Here is a 15,113-nt window from a genome sequence, read left to right as displayed (position 1 = left end):
TATCAGCTGGATCAATTAAGGTGCCACAAAAGAAACATCTCATGATGGGTAAAATCAGTGAGCTGCCTCAAAATCTTTGCAACCTTATTGTTTGAAAACATACTAATGGCATAGGTTACAGAATTTCTAAACTACTGAAGACGCAAGTGAGCGCTGATGGGACCATAATCCATACGAGGAAAGAAAATCATTTCTCCATAAACTGACCATGACCAGGTGCTCCCCGCAAGATTTCAATCACAGGATTGAAAAGCATTTCATATAAGTTGTCCAAGAGCCAAAGGCTACCTGTGGAGAGCTACAAGAAAGACCTGGAATCAGCAGGTACGATTGTTTAAAAGGAAATAAGTAATGCAGTCAACCTCCATGGCCTGTATGCACGCTCACCACGCATGACTCCATCGCTGAACAAAAAGCATGTTTAAATGTGTTTTAAATTTAGCTCAATAACATTTAGACAAGTGTGTGGAATGCTGGGAAAATGTAGTCTGGTCAGATGAGACCAAAGTTGAACTCTTTAGTTGCACTATGTTTGGAGACTTTTAACACCATACCAACAGTGAAGTTTGGAGCTGGGAACATCATGGTGTGGGGCTGTTTTCAGCATACGTCACTGGCAAACTTCATACTATAGAAGAAAGGTGGAATGAACAAATGTACCAAGGCATTCTTGAAAAAAATCTCCTGTCTACAAGGATGATGAAGATGAAACGAGGGTAGACATTTCAGCAAGACAATGATCCCAAACACACAGCCAAGGAAACTGTCAATCTTGTTTCAGAGAAATAAAGCTGCTAGAATGGCTCAGCCACGACCTGGATCCAATAGAAAATTTATAGAAGGAACTAAGACTTAGAGGTCATTGAAGGAGCCCACATAAAAGTCAGGATTTAAACAGTTATTTGTGTAGAAGAATGGGCCAAAATCACACCTGACCAATGCGTGTGACTAGTTTCTGCATACTGGAGGCGTATTGAAGCTGTCATCGCCAATAAAGGCTTTTGTACAAAGTATTATTTACATTTCAAAAATTGTGTTTAATTCTCTTTCCCTGTGTCAATCCTCATTATAGTACATAACTTAATTTATGAACACCTATGGGTTCATTTCTTTGCCCATGTGGATTGGATCAGTTGTTAGTGACATCAGGTGACAAATTCATGTCAATAGCACCTATACTCACACGTGTGTATGTGTGTGTGTGTGTATGTATGTGTGTGTAGTGTGTATATGTGTGTGTGTGTATATGTGTGTGTGTGTGTGTGTGTGTGTGTATACCGTGTTTTTCCAAAAATAAGACACTGTCTTATATTTTTTTTTGCCCCCCAAAAAAGCGCTAGGGCTTATTTTTGGTGGAGGTCTTATTCTTGGAGAACCACAGTTGGGGGTAAGTTTACCCCCCAAAAAAGCAGGACCCCCCCCCCCACTTCCCAGGAGACTCATACTCACCAGACCAGGACGTCTGCGTGGTTCCCAGGTCCTCCTGTGATCTCCGGTCGGTGCTGCACGCCGTTCTACCCTGCTGCTAGCTGACACGCTGACACACACAGAAGATCCCAGACACACACAGCAGATCACACACACACACACAGCAGATCACAGATATACACAGCAGATCACACACAGCAGATCGCAGGCACACACAGCCGATCACAGATACACACAGCCGATCGCAGATACACACAGCCGATCGCAGATACACACAGCCGATCGCAGATACACACAGCCGATCGCAGATACACACAGCCGATCGCAGATACACACAGCCGATCGCAGATACACCCAGCCGATCGCAGATACACCCAGCCGATCGCAGATACACACAGCCGATCGCAGATACACACAGCCGATCGCAGATACACACAGCCGATCGCAGATACACACAGCCGATCGCAGATACACACAGCCGATCGCAGATACACACAGCCGATCGCAGATACACACACAGCCGATCGCAGATACACACACAGCCGATCGCAGATACACACACAGCCGATCGCAGATACACACACAGCCGATCGCAGATACACACACAGCCGATCGCAGATACACACACAGCCGATCGCAGATACACACACAGCCGATCGCAGATACACACACAGCCGATCGCAGATACACACACAGCCGATCGCAGATACACACACAGCCGATCGCAGATACACACACAGCCGATCGCAGATACACACACAGCCGATCGCAGATACACACACAGCCGATCGCAGATACACACACAGCCGATCGCAGATACACACACAGCCGATCGCAGATACACACACATCACATCACATCCAGCACTTATGGCAGCAGAGAATGAGAGCAAGTCACGTGTTCGGCCGCAGGTCCTGTTCGTCGCGCTGCACCGCACTGCCTCTCAGGATTCTCCCGGCGAGAGGAGATCGGTGTCACTGGATGAGGTGAGTGTGTATGCGATCCAATGTGTGTGCAATCCTATGTTTGCGTGTGATTTGTTGTTTGCGTGTGAGCCGATGTTTGTGTGTGCGATCTGACTGTGTGTGCAACCCGATGTTTGTGTGTGAGATCTGATTGTGTGTGTGTGTGTGTGTGAGCTGATGTGTGCGGGTGTGTGATTGTGACGCCCTGGACAAGCCAGGGGTCACAGGTAATGACATCACCACACCCCGGTTAGGTACATCAAAGCTAGACCAGAAATCCTTGTTGCCTTCCCCAGGGGCTGATGTCCACACCAGGGGGTGGAGCCAGGCGGTTGGTCTCCACCTACCAAGGAGTTCACAGTCCTGGAGGAGGGGAAAACACCGGCAGTTAGAGGGAGAGTTGAGCTCAGGCAGAGCTTGAGTGTAGAGGAGTTAGAGTGAAGTTAGGGAGAGGAGTTAAGTGGTAGAGGAGCAAGTGTGAGGAGAAAAGTGACAGCTTAAGAGCCTGAAGTTGGTCCGGGTGTGTGCCCCGGACAGAGACAGCAAGGTTAGCAGACGGCGGTGACCATCTGCAGGAGTGGCCTATCGGAGTTGCCGTAAGGACCGTGGACGGGCGGTGGCCCGGCGGTACCGGACCGGTACACAAGGAGAAGCCAGCACCATTGGCAGGGGCCTTTCGGATCCCGGCAAGGCTAGGAGTCGCCGTAAATTTGCCAAATCCGTCAGTGAAGGGGACCTCCGGGTTTCCAAACAACTAAGTCCCGATTGAAGGCAACAGTCCAACTGTATGAGAGAGACACCGCCACCGCCAAGGCACCAGTTTCTCAGGGCCAGCGCCTGCAGGCAAAGAAGGGCTCCTCCGGCCCATATACAAGTCGGGGAGCGGGTTACCGGTGGGAACCCATCGCTACCAACATTCCACAAGGTGCAGGGGAAGAGACAGTCACCGTTAACTACCGGGGAAAAGCAACAGCAGCCGTCCGTGGGAACCGTCTTTCCAGCCGTGTGTTTTACCGAGAACTGTGTCACCGTCTCAGGCTGAGTGAGTACCACCGTGCCGTGAGGCACAGCGCTGTCCCCCTCCCCCCCCCCCCCCCCGCGACCCTGCACCTCACCAGGCCCCGCACCTGGCCTGCCATCCCTCATCCTCCACCCCATCACTGGGCCCCGGGACAACCAACTCCTACCCACGGAGGGGAGAACTAACAACTCTGCTGCTCCCTGTCACCGCTCCCGGGGTCCCCATACAGAGCAGCGGTGGTGTTACCAAAAATCACCACAACCGTGGGTGGCGTCACGGACAATAAATCCCCATAACCATTCCCCTTTTCACTCACGGGCGAGGAGCACCGCTCGAGTCCCCGGGATCCGGCCCATCGCTCGAGCCACCGAGCAGCAGCGGCCGCAGCAGCGGCAGCCGGACCCGAGCAGTTTGAGAGCGCAGCGTCCCCTCCTCCGCCCGCGACATGATCACTGCAGGTCCTGCTGCTCGGTGTCGGGTGAGTGTAATTGCCGGGTGCCGCTGTGTATAATGAAGTGTCCTGCAGTATCTGTATCTTTTTTAGCTGCACGGACACTTCATTATTGATCCGGGACTAGGGCTTATTTTCGGGGGAGGGCTTATATTTAAGCCTTTCTCCGAAAATGTTGAAAATCCCTGCTAGGGCTTATTTTTGGGGGAGGTCTTATTTTTGGAAAAACACGGTATGTGTGTGTGTGTATGTATGTGTGTGTGTGTGTGTATGTAAATGTGTGTGTGTGTGTGTGTATGTATTTGTGTGGGTGTGTGTGTATATGTGTATGTATATGTGTATGTATGTGTGTGTGTATGTAAATGTGTGTATACCGTGTTTTTCCAAAAATAAGACCTCCCCCCAAAAATAAGCCCTAGCAGGGATTTTCAGCATTTTCGGAGAAAGGCTTAAATATAAGCCCTCCCCCGAAAATAAGCCCTAGTCCCGGATCAATAATGAAGTGTCCCTGCAGCTAAAAAAGATACAGATACTGCAGGACACTTCATTATACACAGCGGCACCCGGCAATTACACTCAGCCGACACTGAGCGGCAGGACCTGCAGTGATCACACACCCACACACATCAGCTCCCTCACACACACACACACACACACACACACACACACACACACACACACACACACACACACACACACACCCCCACACACACCCCCACACACATCGGATCGCACACACACTCACCTCATCCAGTGACACCGATCTCTTCTCGCTGGGAGAATCCTGAGAGGCAGTGCGGTGCAGCGCGACGAACAGGACCTGCGGCCGGACATGTGACTTGCTCTCATTCTCTGCTGCCGTAAGTGCTGGATGTGATGTGATGTGTGTGTGTGTCTGCAATCTGCTGTGTGTGTGTCTGCGATCGGCTGTGTTTTTCTGTGATCGGCTGTGTGTGTCTGCGTTCGGATGTGTGTATCTGTGATGGCTGTGCGTGCCTGCGATCTGCTGTGTGTGATCTGCTGTGTATATCTGCAATCTGCTGTGTGTGTATCTGTGATCGGCTGTGTGTATCTGTGATCGGCTGTGTGTATCTGTGATCGGCTGTGTGTATCTGTGATCGGCTGTGTGTATCTGTGACCGGCTGTGCGTGCCTGCGATCTGCTGTGTGTGATCTGCTGTGTATATCTGTGATCTGCTGTGTGTGTATCTGTGATCGGCTGTGTGTATCTGTGATCGGCTGTGTGTATCTGTGATCGGCTGTGTGTATCTGTGATCGGCTGTGTGTATCTGTGATCGGCTGTGTGTATCTGTGATCGGCTGTGTGTATCTGTGATCGGCTGTGTGTATCTGTGATCGGCTGTGCGTGCCTGCGATCTGCTGTGTGTGATCTGTGTAGATCTGTGATCTGCTGTGTAGATCTGTGATCTGCTGTGTAGATCTGTGATCTGCTGTGTAGATCTGTGATCTGCTGTGTAGATCTGTGATCTGCTGTGTGTGTATCTGTGATCGGCTGTGTGTGCCTGCGATCTGCTGTGTGTGATCTGTGTATATCTGTGATCTGGTGTGTGTGTGTGTGTGTGTGTGTGTGTGTGTGTGTGTGATCTGCTCTGTGTGTCTGGGATCTTCTGTGTGTGTCAGCGTGTCAGCTAGCAGCAGGATAGGACGGCGTGCAGCACCGACCGGAGATCACAGGAGGACCTGGGAACCACGCAGACGTCCTGGTCTGGTGAGTGAGTCTCCTGGGAAGTGGGGGGTCTGCTTTTTTGGGGGGTAAACTTACCCCCAACTGTGTTTCTCCAAGAATAAGACCTCCTCCAAAAATAACCCCTAGCGCTTTTTTGGGGGGCAAAAAAAATATAAGACCGTGTCTTATTTTTGGAAAAAACACGGTATGTATGTGTGTGTGTGTGTGTGTGTGTGTGTGTGTGTGTGTGTGTATGTGTGTGTGTATGTATATATGTGTGTGTGTATGTATGTGTGTGTGTGTATATGTGTGTATATGTATATGTGTGTGCGTGTGAATGTATATATATATATATATGTGTGTGTGTGTGTGTGTGTGTGTGTGTGTGTGTGTGTGTGTGTGTGTATGTATATATAGATAGATACCACTTTTCTCAAAATGTGAAGTCGCCCTTCTCGCTCTGGAAGTCCTTGCAGATTCCGTATCTCTTCTCTCATTAAACCACTTAAAGTAAAAATTACCAGTTACAGAATCTTAGTTCAAAGATCTATAATGATAGTGTCATGATTACGGCAGGCTATTTAGTATTTTTAGATTTGTGGCTGTAAAAAATACACATTTTGTTTTATGAATATATATGTACTCCTGTAAGAAAGTGTTGTTATAAGACAGACTTGTGCACTTGACCCACCATGGATGTAGCGCAGGCCGCTCTCATGGTCTCTAGAAGGAGCAAAAGTGATGACATTGGGGAAAGCTGAGGTTGTGATTGGCTGCAATGGTCAAGTGACAGCAGATGAGCCTTGACCTCTTATTCCAGTCACCTGACTGTTGCCACCAATCAGAGGCTCCAATGGTCAGCTCACAATTGTCAATTACTTGAAGAAGCAATGGCACCAGGATGTCAGGCTGGCAGAGGCAGTGTGCATTGTTCTGCAGGAGATGCTTGGACCCTGGCATTCATTTTGATGTTACTTTGACATGTACTGCCTACCAAAGCATTGTTGTAGACAAAGTACCCCCATTTAATAGCAGTGGTATATCTTAACACACTTCTGAAAGATTTTTGAGAAATTAATTTAGGACTATAAAAAAGAATTCAAGGTGTTTGTTCGGCCCCCAAATTTCCCAGTTCTCAATCCGATCAGGCCTCTGTGATTGGGGGGGGGGGGGGAGGGGGCTATGCATCTTGGGTGTCTAGTTTGGGGAAGTTTCCCAGTAGTTGCTCCCCAATCCCCTTGACTGACAGGTCTCTTCTATGTACACACATAGGGAAGGGCCTGTCAGTCAAGGGGATTGGCCAGGGGAATAGCTGCTGGGGACTGAATTTGTACTAGTTACTTGAGACCCATAGAGCCCGATTCCTCAAAATTTGTACTTCCAAAATCTTTGCGAAGTTGCATAATTTTCTCGCAATTATTGGCTGCGCTAACATTATGACTTTTGGCATTCTCATGTAATTTTTTCACAAAGTGGGCAGTGCTGGAGTTGGACGCGGGCACAGCAACCCACACTTGTAAAATTTGTGACAAGCAGTGACAATCGCTAAGGCTGCTTTCATACTACGTTTTTTTAACATGCGTCATGAACGTTTTTTAACGCAAAAACGGATCCAGTGCAAATGCGTTTTCATTTCAATACATTTGCAATGGACTCGCGTCAACATGCGTTCACCTGCGTTTGCGTGCGTTATAGTGAGGATCCAGCGACTTGCAGTTTTTTTTCAAAAACACTACTTGTAGCGTTTTTGAGCTGCGTCCAAATACTGCAAATCGCTGGATCCTGACTAAACAGCATGCAAACGCAGGTGAACGCTGGCATGGTGAGAGACAGGATCCTGCTTGCTCTACTGAGCATGCCCAGAAACCAGCCTGGTGTGATCAGTCTCTCTCTTTCCCCCTCCCTCTCTCCACCTCCCTCTCTCCCTCCCTCCACCTCCCTCTCTCCCTCTCTCCTCTCTCCCTCTCTCCTCTCTCTCCTCTCCCCTCTCTCTCTCCTCACTCTCTCCCCCACGTGAGAACGGCGGACGCTCGTAACCAAGGTAAATATCGGGTAACCAAGCAAAAGCGCCTCTTAGTTACCTGATGTTTACCTTTGTTACGTGTGAAGGGAGCCGGCTCCTAGCATCTGCGGACTCTCGTAACCAAGGTAAATATCGGGTATTCAAGCAAAGCACTTCACTTAGTTACCCGATATTTACCTTGGTTACAGCTTACCGCAGCTGTCAGATGCCGGCTCCCAGTCTATCACGTCCAGTTCCCCTTAATCCCGATCACATGACTCCAATGCCCGCCCATAAACTTCAAGTGACAGGATCCTGCAAGATAACACATGCGTTTGCATGCGATTTTCTTTGCAAAAACAGGATCCGCTTTTACAGAAAAAAAAAACGTTCATGACGCATGTTAAAAAAACGTAGTGTGAAAGCAGCCTAAGCTGCAAATCTTATCCCAGCAAGGACTGGAGTAGTATCTGTTGCAGGAATCGCAGAGTTGTATACCACTCCGGCGCTCATAGATCCGGAGTGTCTGACTCCAACCCATCTCCGCATAAAGACTGGTGTGAACAACGCCAGTCTTGATGTTTCAAGCCCATAGTCCGCAGCCAGTTTTTGAAAGTGTGTTTTTGTTGTAAGAATGCAGCCACTTTCTGGGATATGATGCCTAGGGTTTGGGGAACTTGAATCAAATAACAGGTTCCCTTTAAGGGTAAGTTCACACAGTGCGTTTTTCGCTGCGTTTTTGCGCGTTTTTCGGGTGCGTTTTTGGCCTCAAAACGGCATGACTTTGCTTCCTTAGCAGAGTCTGAGTTTTCATTTTTGCTGTCCGCACACATTTTTTTAAGCTGCGTTTTTGAGCTTAAAAAAAAAAATGGACATGTCAATTCTTTCCTGCATTTTTCTGCGTTTCCCCCCCATGCAATGCATTGGAAAAACGCAGAGATCAAAAACGCAGCCAAAAACGCACCAAATCGCGGCAAAAATGCATGCGTTTTTTGTCGCGTTTTTTTGTCGCGGGTGCGTTTTTGTGCGGCCAAAAACGCAGCGTCAAAAAAACGCAGAGTGTGCACATAGCCTTATGCTGACTGTGATTACTTTATTGCATATCTACTTCTTTTGTTCCAACCCTTCCCTTTCGACCTCCCAGAGGTTGTAATTCATGACATTCTTTGAAAAGTTGAATTGCCTTTCTCCAGAGGAGCATTTGGCAGAAAGTAGTACATTATTGTCCAGCGTTTTTTGTGTAACGAGTACAATTTATCATAGCGCACGCTAACAGTTTCCTAGTCCAGCAGCAGGAGGACGTCCTCATTATTAATGGTCTTCAGATTGAAGCAAGGGTCCTTTGATGGTAACTGAACATTTCCTATAGGGGTTGCTCACATTAGCGCTCAGAGTCCTCTTGGGATGTTTTACTACAAAACCGCAGAGCAATCCTGTTCTCAAGTCCAAGACTCCATATTTGCAACACAGAGGTTTCTCACTGTATTTGCGCACGTAGCGTTTGTCCCTGCAGAAATTTCTGCAGCGATTTAAACAGCACACGTGTGCTTCAAATCGCTGCAGAAAGAGTCCGTAATGAAAAAAAAAGCCGATTTCATGCGCTCTGACTGCAGCCCCTCCCATAGACAGAGCGGGGGCTGCATGCAGAGCGCAGGAAAGATGTGCGCACGTTGTATATTTGCGTGCAGCTACGCTGCGATCTGCACCGCAGCGTAACTGCATGCGTCCCCAGCATAATCTATGAAGATTATGCAGGAGACGTGCGCATGTGGCGTATTAGAGCGCAGCGCTTTGGCTGCTGCCCGAAGCGCGCGTTCTAAGAAGTGACATGTCACTTCTTTCCTGCGCTCTGCATGCAGCCCCCGCCCTGTCTATGGGAGGGGCTGCACTCAGAGCGCATGGAATCAGATTTTTTTTTATTTTTCCTTACGGACTCTTTCTGCAGCGATTTGAAGCGCACGTGTGCTGTTCAAATCGCTGCAGAAATTTCTGCAGGGACAAACTCTACGTGCGCACATAGCCTTACATGTCACTTCTTAGAACGCGCAGTTCGGGCAGCAGCCGAAGCGCTGCACTCTAATACGCCACGTGCGCACGTCTCCTGCATAATCTTCATAGATTATGCTGGGGACGCAGGACGCATGCAGGTACACTGCGGTGCAGATCGCAGCGTAACTGCATGCAAATACGCAACGTGCGCACATAGGGAACCAATCAGAAACGTCTACACCTCCCAAACCATTTAATATGTCCCCTCCTTTTAAAAGATAAGTCTGTTGTTCACGTTATGACCACAAAGCACTTCTCTAGCGGCGAGAAATCACGTTTTGAAATTGTCTGGAAGTGCACTGGGGTGTGACGATGCACTTCTAGCTTCTCAACCTCTCACTGTATTTCCTAAGATCCCGACCTCACAGCACCTTCCTCCGGCTAATTGACAAGGTGTTTGCTCTGGTACATGGCCACTGACCAGTCAGTCCGCAGGGGAGGCTGCTGCTAGGCAAGTAATACAGCACGAATCTGAGAAGCTGGAAGTGCATCAGCATCCTCAATGCTCCTCCAGACACAATCCCATAATTTCTCTGCAGGAGCTGTGCTTTGTGGTCTTTAAAGGGATTGACTACACAATGATATAAATGATTGGGGGGAAAGGGGTAGACGTTTCTCACAGCTTCCTTCTATTTAATTACCCCCAAAATAGTATTTTCCATCTTAAAGATGTCACATCATGAACTGAGTGTCAGTAATGGAGCTTGTGAGATGCACAATCCTGGTATCTTGCTTATTTTATGTCGGTATTTCTTTATATTTCTGGAGTGCTCGCTAATGGTTACTGAAGAGCGGCTGAAGAACCTCCTTGCCATTGAAAAGCAATGAAACATAAACAGTGCAACAGTGAGCACCCAGTGATCCCATGCAAATGTGAAGGTCCCACTGTGCCTGGGGTGCCACATTGATATTGGCATTGCCATTACTCATTGCATGTTTGGAGCAATCTCAGAAATTGATAGCACTTTATTAAGTATGGGCGCAGACTGTGTTCTACAGCTGGCATCTGAGTCTATCTGCTAAATTCGGCATTTTAACCCCTTAGATGCCACGGTCAATTGTGATAGTAGCATTTAAGAGATTGGAACGAGAGGTATCTTTTAAGTTGCATGGTGCTGTCCTGGCATGTCTGAAGGCTATGTGTCTGCCATATTAGTGAAGTTATCAAGCTTCTTTTTAAAATGGAAACCATATTAAAATATTGCAGTATATTATTTTTTTTTTTTCATTTTGTTTTAATTTTTTTTTTAAACCAAATTTTCGTTTACTTTCTTGCATTGAATGAATAGGATACAAAATGGAGAAAAGCGGGGCCAACAAATCAAAATAGCAAATGGCAAAACATTTATAATTTAACAACTAGATAACCATCAATTTCTTCAAATTAGTATATTTTAAAAGTGATCAAGCTGTTGCAGGTTCAAGTCCACTTGGAAGTTTAATAAAATTTATTTAAAAAACGAAAAATAAAAAATTACATTTGTTTATACGACCCCTTTTTTTTCCGAAAACGTAAGTTAAAATCAAACTGATAAAATATCATTTTTCCATATTGCAAACATCAAAATGAAAACAAAAAATTTTAATTTTTTTTTTTAAATTTCTCCACCTTCCCCAAAAAATGTAATGGTGAGGGTGTAAACGACATAGCTCGTTCCGAAAAATAAACCAGCCCCGACGAAATTTTATCAACAAAAAGTAAAAAGTCATAGATTATATAATTTTTTTTTTTTTTTTTTAAATTTGTGTGTGTGTAATACAAACTACCATGTTATATTTCTAAATACATCCTGCTTTGGGAAGATCCAAGGTTTATTCATGGGAGACATAATAAACTGGGAAAAATAAAGGATTTAAAAAATGTAATTTGTTAAAATCTGAAGAAGGAAGATGGTGTAACTGGCAAGAGTTTTCTTCTAATCTTTAGGTCGGAGGCTTACAATATGTGCAGGTGACTGGTCATTATAACTCTATAATATTATAATATCAGATCTGGGTAAGGTCGAAAAACAGGGACATTTTGATTTATTAATAGGTACAAGGTCTGGGTTTGAGTCATGGAGAGAAATTATTCAGGACCTTGCCAAGTGTTTGTATGAAAATGTGCACTGAAATTTTTACTTTACTAGGGTGACATAAACATTGGAAAAACAGCTCTAGACAGAAATGTATCTTATATGTATTGATGTGACCAATTTGTGAAACGTTAGAACAAGGGTGTCAAACTCCTTTTCACTGAGGGCCACATCAGCATTCAAAGGGCCGCTTCTAATTGTAAGGGCTCAAGCAGATCTCCATGCAACACAATACAAACATGGTGTGCAATGCACAAACTGGCCAGGGGCTGTACGAGAGCTGTCCCTGGGTAGTAGGACTGTACGAGAGCTGTCCCTGGGTAGTAGGGCTGTACGAGAGCTGTCCCTGGGTAGTCGGGCTGTACGAGAACTGTCCCTGGGTAGTAGGGCTGTAGGAGAGCTGTCCCTGGGTAGTAGGGCTGTAGGAGAGCTGTCCCTGGGTAGTAGGGCTGTAGGAGAGCTGTCCCTGGGTAGTAGGGCTGTAGGAGAGCTGTCCCTGGGTAGTAGGGCTGTAGGAGAGCTGTCCCTGGGTAGAAGGGCTGTAAGAGAGCTGTCCCTGGGTAGCAGGGCTGTAAGAGAGCTGTCCCTGGGTAGCAGGGCTGTAAGAGAGCTGTCCCTGGGTAGCAGGGCTGTAAGAGAGCTGTCCCTGGGTAGCAGGGCTGTAAGAGAGCTGTCCCTGGGTAGCAGGTCTGTAAGAGAGCTGTCCCTGGGTAGCAGGGCTGTAAGAGAGCTGTCCCTGGGAAGTAGGGCTGTACGAGCGCTGTCCCTGGGTAGTAGGGCTGTAAGAGAGCTGTCCCTGGGAAGTAGGGCTGTATGAGAGCTGTCCCTGGGAAGTAGGGCTGTAAGAGAGCTGTCCCTGGGTAGTAGGGCTGTACGAGAGCTGTCCCTGGGTAGTAGGGCTGTACGAGAGCTGTCCCTGGGTAGTAGGGCTGTAAGAGAGCTGTCCCTGGGTAGTAGGGCTGTACGAGAGCTGTCCCTGGGTAGTAGGGCTGTACGAGAGCTGTCCCTGGGTAGTAGGGCTGTACGAGAGCTGTCCCTGGGTAGTAGGGCTGTACGAGAGCTGTCCCTGGTTAGTAGGGCTGTACGAGAGCTGCCCCTGGTTAGTAGGGCTGTACGAGAGCTGCCCCTGGTTAGTAGGGCTGTACGAGAGCTGCTCCTGGTTAGTAGGGCTGTACGAGAGCTGCCCCTGGTTAGTGGGGCTGTACGAGAGCTGCCCCTGGTTAGTAGGGCTGTACGAGAGCTGCCCCTGGTTAGTAGGGCTGTACGAGAGCTGCCCCTGGTTAGTAGGGCTGTACGAGAGCTGCCCCTGGTTAGTAGGGCTGTACGAGAGCTGCCCCTGGTTAGTAGGGCTGTACGAGAGCTGCCCCTGGTTAGTAGGGCTGTACGAGAGCTGCCCCTGGTTAGTAGGGCTGTACGAGAGCTGCCCCTGGTTAGTAGGGCTGTACGAGAGCTGCCCCTGGTTAGTAGGGCTGTACGAGAGCTGCCCCTGGTTAGTAGGGCTGTACGAGAGCTGCCCCTAGGTCGTAGGGCTGTACGAGAGCTGTATCTGGGTAGTAGGGCTATATGAGAGCTGTCCCTGGCTAGTAGGGTTATACGAGAGCTGTCCCTGGCTAGTAGGGTTATACAAGAGCAGTCAATGGGTACTAGGGGATATGACAGCTGTCCTTGGGCATTAGGGCTATAAGAGAGAGGTCCCTGGGTAGTAGGGCTAAGGGCATTGTCCCTTGGTTGTAGGGCTAAGAGCGCTGTTCCTCCTTAGTAGTGGAAAGGGTGCTGTCCTTGGGTTGTAGGGCTAAGGGCGGTGTCCTGGACCTTCTGAGTCCAAGATAAACTGCTCCCTATGCTAAGTATTGGCTGCATTTGCTCTAAATCAAAGATGGAACTTGCTCACTTTTTGCTTTTGTCAGCGAAGTACTGGCTGCCTCTGCGCGGGGATTTAAAGGTTCAAGGATAGACCCTGCTCACTGTGCTTATGATACTCCCTCTAATTGCCTGCTGACTGTGTCCCCTCGATTTCAAAGATGGCATCCGCTTCTTGTGTTGGCACTCCACCCTCTACTAAGCACTTGCTGCATCTGCTCAGATTCCAAGATAGCGCTGGGGAGGGGGAGGGGGAGGGGGTGCCATCTTGAATTTTGAGTTTCGTCGCCCACCTCCACACTGCTCTTTACAGAGAACTTGTCTGCAGCATTTTACTAAGTAAAGTACAGACATTGCCATATTGCTATCATACTGATTACAATGATACCTGAGCTGAAGAAATACATTTTGCTATTATTTTCTTTAATCTGTATTTGAAGATTTCTTTTATTCATATCTTGGTGCTTTGGGGCGGGACTCGTGGAAGGGTCTTCAGCTCTGTTCTGGCCCCTCCGCTGCCTCTAGGCGTCTTTTCTTTATCTTTATATAAATTTCCCTCTGGTGCCATGCTAGCTGTTGGCGGTGTTTGTGCAGATTGCTCTATTGCCAGTGTTCAGGAAAATGGCACTGAGCAATCTGCGCATGGGCAGCCACCAGCGCCATTTTCCTGAAGTCCACCATGAGATCAATCTGTGCAAGCGCCGCCCGCATCTAGGACGGTGCCATCAGGAGATTTAAATTTAAAACCTTCTGTCTTGATCTCGTGGGCCCCATAAATTGATCTGACAGGCCAGATTTGGCACACAGGCCTAGAGTTTGACACCCCTGTGTTAGAATATTTATCAATACTGGTTAATTATTAAGACTATGTAAACAGTTCTATAATTTATCAAAGTGGTTCATGCTGTTTCACAACTCTGCTTTTTTTTTTTTTTTTTTTTAACATGTAGTGTTGTACTTAAAGGGATAGCCCCAACTCCAAGATCCTATCCCAATATGTAGTAGGTGTAATAATAATATTAGCAAATACCTCCAATTAGAAATGTAGTATAGATCTCCTGATATAGCCATGTCTCTTACCTCATATACAGGGCATTTTAGCTTAGGTATCCATGGTTATGACCCAAGCAACTAACTGTCATTACAGGAGTGTACGTAACCATAGATACCTAAGCTGCAATGCCCTGCACATAAGGTAAGACACATGGCTATATCAGGAGAACTATACTACATTTCTAATTGGTCGTATTTGCTATTATTATTATATATTGGGACAGGATCTTGGAGATGGGAATACCCCTTTAAGGCCACACCCATTTCATGCTAGGCCACACCCCACTATGCAGCATTGTGATAATTATTTGTGCTAATTGCATCAACCAGCCACAAACAAAACTTACTTTAAAAATTCCCATTATGACAAATTCCCCCCAAAATGTGATGCATGTTTAAAGCAAGTTGATTTTTTTTTTCTGCGTCTCTACCCGTTTATAGAATAATTATACGTGACTATTACATTGAGGCTTAGACTGTGGTTCACTTAATTAATAGAAATAAAGTCGTAAAACTCGAGACTC

At 47.2% G+C, this 15,113-nt stretch overlaps 1 protein-coding gene across 1 annotated transcript in view; it reads left to right on the top strand.

Annotated features, from left to right (window-relative positions):
- Positions 1-15,113, top strand: part of FARP2 (FERM, ARH/RhoGEF and pleckstrin domain protein 2) — a 196,411-nt gene that overhangs the window by 68,265 nt on the left and 113,033 nt on the right. The window lies entirely within an intron of this gene.

This window comes from Anomaloglossus baeobatrachus, chromosome 3 (genome assembly GCF_048569485.1).
Source record: "Anomaloglossus baeobatrachus isolate aAnoBae1 chromosome 3, aAnoBae1.hap1, whole genome shotgun sequence".
Taxonomy (NCBI): Eukaryota; Metazoa; Chordata; class Amphibia; order Anura; family Aromobatidae; genus Anomaloglossus; species Anomaloglossus baeobatrachus.
The sequence above is the reverse complement of the archived record's forward strand: the minus strand, read 5'-3'. Positions and strand labels throughout refer to the sequence as shown.